At 45.9% G+C, this 10,000-nt stretch overlaps 1 protein-coding gene and 1 long non-coding RNA gene across 2 annotated transcripts in view; one reads left to right on the top strand and one right to left on the bottom strand.

The window, feature by feature from the left end:
* LOC310730938 overlaps positions 1 to 3,194 on the bottom strand; it is a 3,749-nt gene extending 555 nt beyond the window's left edge. Inside the window, exons 1-2 of the long non-coding RNA XR_014535024.1 lie at positions 676 to 3,194; positions 1 to 334 (exon numbers count right to left, since the gene is read on the bottom strand). The exon at positions 1 to 334 is cut by the window's left edge and continues 555 nt beyond it. This is a non-coding gene — a long non-coding RNA (uncharacterized lncRNA). The remainder of the gene's footprint in view (positions 335 to 675) is intronic.
* Positions 1 to 10,000, top strand: part of ankrd11 (ankyrin repeat domain 11) — a 102,707-nt gene that overhangs the window by 64,183 nt on the left and 28,524 nt on the right. The gene's annotated exons all lie outside the window — the stretch shown is intronic.

Below are 10,000 nucleotides of genomic sequence, written 5' to 3'. Positions count from 1 at the left end.
TCCTCCATCCTCTACCACTGCACCACTGACCTCGTTCATCCTCTACCACTGCACCACTGACCTCCTCCATCCTCTACCACTGCACCACTGACCTCCTCCATCCTCTACCACTGCACCACTGACCTCGTTCATCCTCTACCACTGCAATACTGAACTCCTCCATCCTCTACCACTGCAATACTGAACTCCTCCATCCTCTACCACTGCACCACTCAACCCTCCATCCTCTACCACTGCACCACTGACCTCGTTCATCCTCTACCACTGCACCACTGACCTCCTCCATCCTCTACCACTGCACCACTGACCTCCTCCATCCTCTACCACTGCACCACTGACCTCGTTCATCCTCTACCACTGCAATACTGAACTCCTCCATCCTCTACCACTGCAATACTGAACTCCTCCATCCTCTACCACTGCACCACTCAACCCTCCATCCTCTACCACTGCACCACTGACCTCGTTTATCCTCTACCACTGCACCACTGACCTCGTTCATCCTCTACCACTGCACCACTGACCTCGTTCATCCTCTACCACTGCACCACTGACCTCCTCCATCCTCTACCACTGCAATACTGAACTCCTCCATCCTCTACCACTGCACCCCTGACCTCCTAAATCCTCTACCACTGCACCCCTGACCTCCTAAATCCTCTACCGCTGCACCACTCAGCTCTCCATCCTGCACCACTGCACCACTCAGCTCTCCATCCTTTACCACTGCACCACTCAACCCTCCATTCTACCACTCCTTGTCTTTTCACAAAACACAATGAAGACATTCTTCAAGTCTCTCTCCTGTTCTGTCACCGAGGTGGTGAAACGAACTTTGACTTGATGTCCGAACACCTGAGTCTCTCTTTCTAACTACTATTTTCTCTCCCAGCAGTGTTAGACTGATGGTCTTACTCTGAATCCTAATGCACCAGCATCAGAATGTATTAATTGATGGAGACTTCGAAGCACTTTTGTAAGTTGCGCTGGATCAGGAGGCGTCTGTATAGAAGCGTCCTTATCCGGCATCACATGCATCACCGGCACGTGAACGTGCAGCTCGTCAGTATCCGATCAGAACGAGGGTCAGCGGCGGAGTGGGTTTTTTTTTGTGCCTAACCTCAGCCTGCTCACAGCTCACGCCCACATCCATCTCCACCTTCTCCCAACACACTTATCCTCCACACTCACCAGCCATGCAGCACCCTAATGCTCACAGTCCATTCTATTTTTCTCGTGTGTGTGTGTGTGTGTGTGTGTGTGTGTGTGTGTGTGTGTGTGTGTGTGTGTGTGTGTGTGTCCTGCGCCTCCCGCCAGAGAGGCTCCATCAGGAATGAGTGAGGATATGGGCCATGTTGGCTCTGCTCTTCTGTTTGCCTGTGCCCCCCCCCCCCCCCCCCCCAAAGAGATCAGGTTTCCACCCATCACTGTTGTTTCCACCCCGTCCTCCTCCTGCAGCAACAACTGCTGCCTGTCAGCCAGCAAATGGAGAACCTCAATAAACATCCAGTTCGAACTCTGAATATTGAGATCGATTTCTTATTGTGCCGGGGCGGATCTGAAACTCCATCACACTCATCAGGAGTTGACCTTTGAGGGGGAGGGCAGGGTCAGAGAACTTTGCGTTAAAAGTTCATACCCGGGCAAATGCACAGCTGCAGCTCCAGATCATGAATAACGGCTTAGATAATGATTAACACTTAAAGAGCTGTAAATGTAGCATGTGATATGTGCAGGCAAAAGTATTGGAACACTTAACTTTACCCCACCTTATGTGCTTCTTACTTAGACTGGATGGAAATTTTTGCTTCACTCGAGACGCAAAAATTTTCTAGCATGACAGTGCCTCTGTGCACAAAGCCAGCACCATTGAGTTATTCTTTACATGGGGTAGAGTGGCAGATCTCCTGCTTCAGAGGTTCAGGCATAATAACGTTTCGCACATATTTGTACCTCTTATTAATTCAGTCGCACTCACATCTCTCTCTCTCTCTCTCTTTCTCTCTCTCTCTTTCTCTCTCTCTCTCTCTCTCACACACACACTCACACACGTCTTCATAAATGCCTGTGTTTTGTTAAATTGCAGCAAGAGTTGGTGAGAACTTTCGGTCTTCACATCTTGAGGCTGAATGCTGAGACTAAACGACTCTCGAGGCCCAGAAATGTTTCCCAGCCTGATTTAATTCATTCCTGGTGCCTTGTTTTCGTGTTTGTAAAGTTGTACTGCCACACGTGGAATAGAGTTGGATTGGCCAGAGGAGAAAGAAAGAGAGAGCGAAAGATGCCTAGAGCCCAGCCTCAGGGCACAGAGATCTACTGCCTCTCACCTGAGCGTTCTGTGCATCCCCTTGAGCTCATACACACTCCTCTAAACTGTCACACACACACACACAAACACAAAGTGAGGTCGATATCAGAGCTCAGGATGACCGATACACACGCACAGAGTTGCACACTGAGCTTTTTTCTCTGGATAGATGTCAGATGTTTTTTTGTTTTTTTTTTGTTTTTTTGGCACACATTGAAATGTGGACAAAAGTTTGTGGACATCTGAGCATAAGATTGGTGTGGCCTTCTTAATTTTATGGAGTGGAAAAATGTTTCACTAGATTTTATTGAGATTTGTGCTCATTCTACAAGGGTGTTAGTAAAGTCAGGTACTGAAGTAGGTGAGATGACAAGGCCTGGGGTGCAGTCAGTTCACATTCATCCTAGATGTCTACAATAGCAGGAGATCTTCCATGGTACAGTGGAACAGTGGTACAGAAACTCAGTAATCTCTCATTGTGGTATGCTCTAGTTACGTCCACTGAGACTCATGCAGTCATTCTACTGTTTTTTTTTTTTTTTTTGGTTTTATTTACGAAGGTGACTGACCTACTTACCAAAACTCTCGTTCAACCCACAAACTAGTGACTTTACTGACGAGTACCTGATACAGCACATGTTTTTTGAGCTGAAGAGATGACTTCCCAAGCTCTAGGGCTTCTACACAAACAGATGTGTATATAAAAAAATAAAAAAAAGGTACACATCAGGTCATTCCGACTCCTACAGAGTCACTCAACTTTATATACTTACAACCACATATTTTCTTAATTTAAACACTACCATAAGGTCACCGCTTCCCTACAGTTCTGTTTTAATTACTGTAACCAAAAGTCTTTAATGGAAAAACAAGATGGCGACTTCCAAATATCCCCACCACACACACACACACACACACACACACACACACAAAATCCATTAATGAGGGGCGCACATCAAAGCTTAATCGGAGGAGTGAGTGCATTCCGAACCGAGCTACATGTGAGAGAGCTACACTGACCAAGTCTCAGTGGACGTAACTAGAGCATACCACAATGAGAGATTACTGAGTTTCTGTACCACTGAGGACCGTGAAAGATCTCCTGCTATTGACAGCTACACTGAACGAAAGCATGTAAAAAGAAAGTGTTTTGTTTTTTCTTTTTTCTTTTTTTTTTTTTTCCAAACATCTGTGCCTACTTTTATGACAGAGCATTGCCCGCCTCCTCTCCCACCGTTCCAGCTGTTCTCTCTGTAAACATAATGACAGGGTTGGGAGAAAAGAGCCAGTCTGCTCTCTCTTTCAATATGATGGTCATGATCATGTTTAATAGCTACAGCAGTTCTACGTCCTGGAAAGATAGATGTCAGCGGTTGATTAGAAGGAATTTGGACCGAGGAGAAGGAAACCAGGGCGGAATACAGAGCCAGTGGGCAAAAAAAACAAAAGGTTAACCTTGAAAGTTCAGTGTTTTCGTACCTGATTTTCATAGGACACACACACACACAAACGCACCATTCGGCCCCCTGACTATATGGACAAAAGTATTGGGACACCTAAATTTTCCAGCCATGTGTGGCTCTTCCATAAACAGTTTTTTGGCAGTTAAGGGGTTAAGAGCCTTGCTCAAGGGCCCAGCAGTGGCAGCTTGTTGGTACTGTGATTTGAACTTGTGACCTTCTGATCCACAGTACAATAACTTAACCTTACCTACATTAGCACAAATCTCCACAAAATCCAGTGGAACATCTTTCTAGAATAATGGAGATTATTATAGCAGCAAATGGGGGCTGAATGTGGAATGGGATGTTCATTAAGCACATATGAATCTCATGATGACGTTTGCACAAACCTTTTGTTCTTGTAGTGTACCGTTTTGTGTCGTTCAAGAGGAGAAATTCGAGCGTCTGCGCTCATTATGAGCCACGCATTTCTGGGTTTTTCACCCTGCGTGTGTAAGCTTCCACTGCCAACGTTTGCATTGCAATCCAACAAGCGCAGAATGTTATCCATGCATTACATCGAGCCCATACACACACACACACACACACACACACACTCACTGTACACCATCAAGACCTGCTGCATCTCTCCATGCAAATACATTCAAATCTAGTGTAGGCTCCAGAGTGTTTGAACACGTTTATTAGATGATAAACATCCCAAAATATGTGTGTGCGTATGTGTAGGCTTTTCATTTTTAATCTCACAGACCCTGTTTTTTGTGCGAGTTTCCTCACCAGAGAGAGAGAGAGAGAGAGCACCTCATTGGGTTGTTTCTCAGCCGGAGAGGCGTGATCATGTGACCCTTTGCATCAAGTCTCTCTTGTTAGCAGGCAATTGGAGCACGAAAAATGGGCAGAGGGCCCATCTCTCTCTTCTCTTTCTCTCAGCTCTGCATCCTCTCGTTCTCTCTCTGCTCCTGTCGAAATATAGTCTGGAATCTTCATGTCACGTGACTCACAGACGCAGCACTCGTTTGTGTGTTGTGTTCTCTTCCCTTCGTTCGAGGTGAACGAGGACGGACACGAATGCACATCAGCATGACGACTAGAAACACATGCCATTTCATTAACACTCTGGTCCACTTCTATCTGCGGGTCTCTGTCGCTCTCAATCCTCGCCTCCCTTCCTGTTTTCGCTCGCGGTGTCGGATCCTGCGTAGCACGTGCCCCTGTCCCTGCATTGCTAGGCAACAGGCCGTGTGTGTGTGTGTGTGTGTGTGTGTGTGTGTGTGTGTGTGTGTGTGTGTGTGTGTGTGTGTGTGTGTGTGTGTGTGTGTGTGTGTGTGTGTGTGTGTGTGTGTGTGTGTGTGTGTGTTCAGCTTTCTCATGATTCCGTTTGTTCCTGTTTATCTCCGAGTTGGTTGGATATCGTTCTGCAGGAGATGCAGAGGTAGACTCCAATGCAGCAGAGCTCTGCCGCAGGCTAGATCGGTGCTACACACACACACACACACACACACACACACACACACACGCACACACATTCAGCAGCCCACGTGTTCAGAATATCGCTACAAATCATTCGTTCCACTCTTTTTCGCCTCTCGTTAGATTTACAACGGATATCAAGGGCTTGGCTGCACGTCCAAATCCACCACTCGTTTCGTTTCGTCTTTCTCTTTTCTCTGATTGGAGAGATCATAGTAGAAGCCTCTGATCTCCTACCACTTGTTCCTGTTCTCTGATGGTTTTTCCCCTCTCGTCACCCAAAATCTTACAATGAAACGAATCCATAGCCAATAGCGGAGTCATCCGGAAACAGAAGTCGATCTTACAAACACTTTAAGTCTAGGCAACTTCTTGCACCCTGCTCTTTTACACTCACATCTAATGCAAATACCCTGTAACAGTGTACACACGCGCACACACACGCGCACACACACACACACATATTCCCACAAGACACTATAGCACTGAAATTCATGATTCTAATCAGAAGTATTGCTTTGCTAAACATAGAAAATGACTACATAAAGACAGACCCACCTGAAAGGCAACTGCCGTCTCATTTTTCAGTGGTTTAACTGAGCTAGCTAACTTTTTACAACCCACACGCCGCTAGCAATAGCAAATAAATACAGTCTCATTACTTGTGCACCATTCTTACAGTGTCGACTACTAGTTCGCAGCCTGTGGAAGGAGCATCCCAGAGAGCCTCTGCATGCTTGGATTCACACAAACCACATCACGGCGAATAATACGAGGAGATACAAGAAGCACCTCGGCCTTTACCTCCATCCATGTAAACATTCAGATACACAGATGCTCCATCTAATGCCCAGTGACTCCATGCAGCTGCTGAGCTGGAGCTATTTTTCATCTGAGGCCTGAGGGACAGGTGCACAGACCCAGTCCTGATCGAATAAATGAGTGGAGCAGACCTGCTGAAAGGAATTTGTGGAGGAATCAGGGAGTGGACCGAGTGTGCCCTTTCATCTCACTGTTTCCAAAGTCGGCCCACATTAGCACCGCGTTCCCAGCGTGTCCCTGTTGGTGTGAAAGCGACAGAACGAGACGTCCTTCGGTAAAACTCCACCGAAAGCCCTTTGGTGACCGGGGAAGGTGGGGGGAGGGAAGGCGAGAAAGAGACAGCGACGGCTGTGAATTTGTCAGTCCCCGTGACCCGGCAGATACAAACACTTTTAGCAGTTTTTCTTCTCCTTTTTTATTCGAGCCGTGTGTATGTAGCTCTGTGCCACAGACAGGGAAGAGGGCTTGAAGGTGACTGTGTGAGAGGGAGAAATCTGTCCCAGTTATAGAAATAAAACTAATTCTCTGGAGAGCGCTCGGATTCTCAGGGCGATTACACGTCTCCTGTCTGACAGCTCAGGGGTCGTCTGCGTTTTACCGGTGAATCCGCTTCGTTTCGGTTCTTCTGGAAGTGTGTGTTGGGGGTTAAATGGTTGTGTTGCGCTGTTTTACTTTTCCAAATCTGTTGTGTGTGTATGTGAGTGAACAAGAGGGACAAGCCGAGTTTTGGACAGCCGGATTAAATGCAGCTTTCTGTGTTTGGCCAATCGCATGGGTTTCTGCACGGTCAGCAGGCGGGAGGAAGTGCCATAAGCTCAGACCTCACTCATATTGTTCTCGGTGAGCCTTCAAACAGCGTGAAGCTCAGATACGATTGAAATGCAACATTCTGAACCTCAGTTTATTACTGCATTCTGATCTCATATATATATATATGTGTGTGTGTGTGTGTGTGTGTGTGTATATGTATATATATATATATGTGTATATGTATATATAATGTGTATATATATGTGTATATGTATATATATAATATACAGTATCTCACAAAGGTGAGTACATCCCTCACATTTTAGCAACTATTGTAGTATCTTCTTAAGGGGCAAAACTGTAGAAATGAAACGTGGATATATATTTTAGAGGAGTCCATGTGCAGTTTGTAGAGCAGTACAGATTTACTGTCCTCTAAAAATAACTCAACAGCCATTACTGTCTAAATAACTGGCAACAAAAGTCAGTACACCACATGTCCTATTCATCATGTTCATGTTTTTGTCTGCTTGACAGGACCATAAGAAATGTGTGTATCTTGTATTAAAGCAGTTCAAATTTGATGCTTTGAGTTTGTACTGACCACTGGATGTTCAACATGGCACCTCATGGTAGTCTCTGAGAAACCCCACAAACAGAAGACGACCTGTCCAAGAGCATGAATTACTGGAACATGTCCTGTGGTCTGATGAGATGAAGATAAACCTGTTTGGCTCAGATGGTGTCCAGCATGTGTGGTGATGCCCTGGTTAGGAGAACCAAGAAAATTGTAATTGCCTACAGTGAAGCATGGTGGTGGAATCATCATGGTCTGGGGCTGCATGAGTGCTGCTGCTACTGGGCGGCTGTGCTTTATTGAGAGAAACATGGATTCCAACATGTACTGTGACATTTTGAAGCAGAACATGATGCTCTTCCTTCAGAAACTGGACCGGACGGCAGTTTTCCAACATGATGACGACCCCAAAAACACCACCAAGATGAAAACTGCTTTGCTAAGGAACTTCGTGATGGAGTAAAGAAGTATGTCTCCAGACCTGAACCCTATTGAGCACCTGTGGGCCTCAAGCAGAAGGTGGAGTAGCACCATGTGTCTCACATCCAGCAGCTCCGTGATGTCATTATGGAGGAGTGGAAGAGGATCCCAGCAACAACCTGTGCAGCTCTGGTGAATTTCACACCCAGGAGGATTAAAGCAGTGCTGGATATCAATGTGTTCACACACAATATTCACACTTTAGACACAGTTTTACATGTTCACTGAGGGTGGACTCACTTTTGTTGTGTTATTTAGACAGTAATGACTGTATGTTGTTATTTTCAGAGGACAGTAAATCTGTACTGATACACAAACTGCACACTGTCTCCTTTAAAATATTTCCAAGTTTTATTTCTAGAATATTGTTCTTTGAGAAGATACTGAAATGGTTGCTAAAATGTGACTGTCTGGTGTGTGTGTGTGTGTGTGTGTGTGTGTGTGTGTGTGTATATTTATATATATCCATGTAGTTGAATGAGCACAAATCTCCACAAAATCTAGTGAACCATCTTCTCAGAAGAGTGGAGCTTATTAAAACAGTAAATGTGGAACGTGGGACGTTCACTGAGCACAATCTTTATACTCAGGTGTCCACAAACTGGTCCATATAAAAAGCTAAAAGACTGTTCATGCATGTTGGACAGTCGGGTATGGTGCAGGAAGTAGACTTCGTGTGTGGATTTGTGCTTGCTTCAGGCACTAACCGCTCAGTCACACAAACACACACACACACACACACACACACACACACACACACACACACACACATGCTGTTGTTACTTATGACTGAGGAAGAAAGCAGAGGAAATGAAGAGTGTCTGTGACTGTGTTTCCTCTCAGGCCTCTTCGTGTGTGTTCCTCTTCCTGCCACGATCGTTATACAGGAAACATAACACATTCTGGCAGGAACGTTCTGACGGATCAGGCCGAGCACACGGCAACGTCTTTGGCAGAAAGGGAAAAATAATAATGCATTATTGCGCACACACACACACACACCTCTCACAAGTCTGATAACCTAGCTGATGTTCTTCTCTCGGCCTCGGCAGCACGTAGCATAAAACGCTGCGCTTGTTGTCTACCTTAAAATAGGCTTCCAGTGGCGTGGATTGTTCCAGAACATGTGTCGACCTATTTTCAGAGAAGTGTGTGAGTGATTCAAGTGTGTGTGTGTGTGAGAGATAGAGAGAGAGAGAGAGAGAGAGAGAGAGAGAGAGAGAGAGAGAGAGAATGAGAGAGAGTATGCGTTTCTGTTCATCTTTACCACTGACTGACCTTTTAGCCACTTTGAAACGCGGTGTGTTTTGCGAGGACACATCTCGTGTTCCACATGCCAGGAAAAGAGAGGCGCTGTATTTCGGTGTGTGTGTGTGCGTGCGTGCGAGCTCGTCGGTGCGCATGTTCACGGGAAGAGAGATATAAATAACTGGAGAGAGCTGCAGAAGGACGTGTGTGTGGCGCCACAGTGCAACCGAGTGGCAGCGTTCCTGGGAAAGGGAGGAAGAGAAGGAGGGCAAGAGGGAGATGGAGAAACAGAGCGGAATGGAGGGAGGAGCTGTTTTCTGTTACGCGCGGCACTCCAGAGAAATTACACTACGGCGGGGAGAATTACGGCCCTCTCGGCATATGATTTATACATGTTCCATATCGTGCAAACGCTCCGTACAGAGGAGAGGATGCTTTTAGCACAACGGGAATACAGATGAGCTCAGACGTGTGTGTGTGTGTGTGTGTGTGTGTGTGTGTGTGCGCGCGTGTGTTTAAAGACCCTCCCAACATTTCTGCAGTGTGTATTATCCACCGCAGTGTGCCAAACATCTCTATCCTGTGATCTCACTGCCGTGATAAATGTCCATACGAACCACGTCGTATCCGAGTCCCAAAGGTTTCGTTCAATTCAGGAATAAAAACTGCACGAGTGATAAATTTGGGACGGAGGCGTCTGGATAGCGATGCATCACGTCTTGGTTGTACACCATGTTAGGATTAGATATAATTTGATCATCAGAAGTTTCTCATCTGTTTTTTTATACATTTTCATTTACTTTCTGCTCCTTTTGTTCTGCGTATAAGGCAGGGTTGAGCTGAAATCCCTCTCTGAGCACTTTACAACACACACTCATTAAC

The sequence above is a fragment of the Silurus aristotelis genome (genome assembly GCF_946808225.1).
Source record: "Silurus aristotelis genome assembly, chromosome: 9".
In the NCBI taxonomy this organism is placed as follows: domain Eukaryota; kingdom Metazoa; phylum Chordata; class Actinopteri; order Siluriformes; family Siluridae; genus Silurus; species Silurus aristotelis.
Note: the sequence above shows the minus strand (reverse complement) of the source record. Positions and strands in the feature narration are given on the sequence as shown.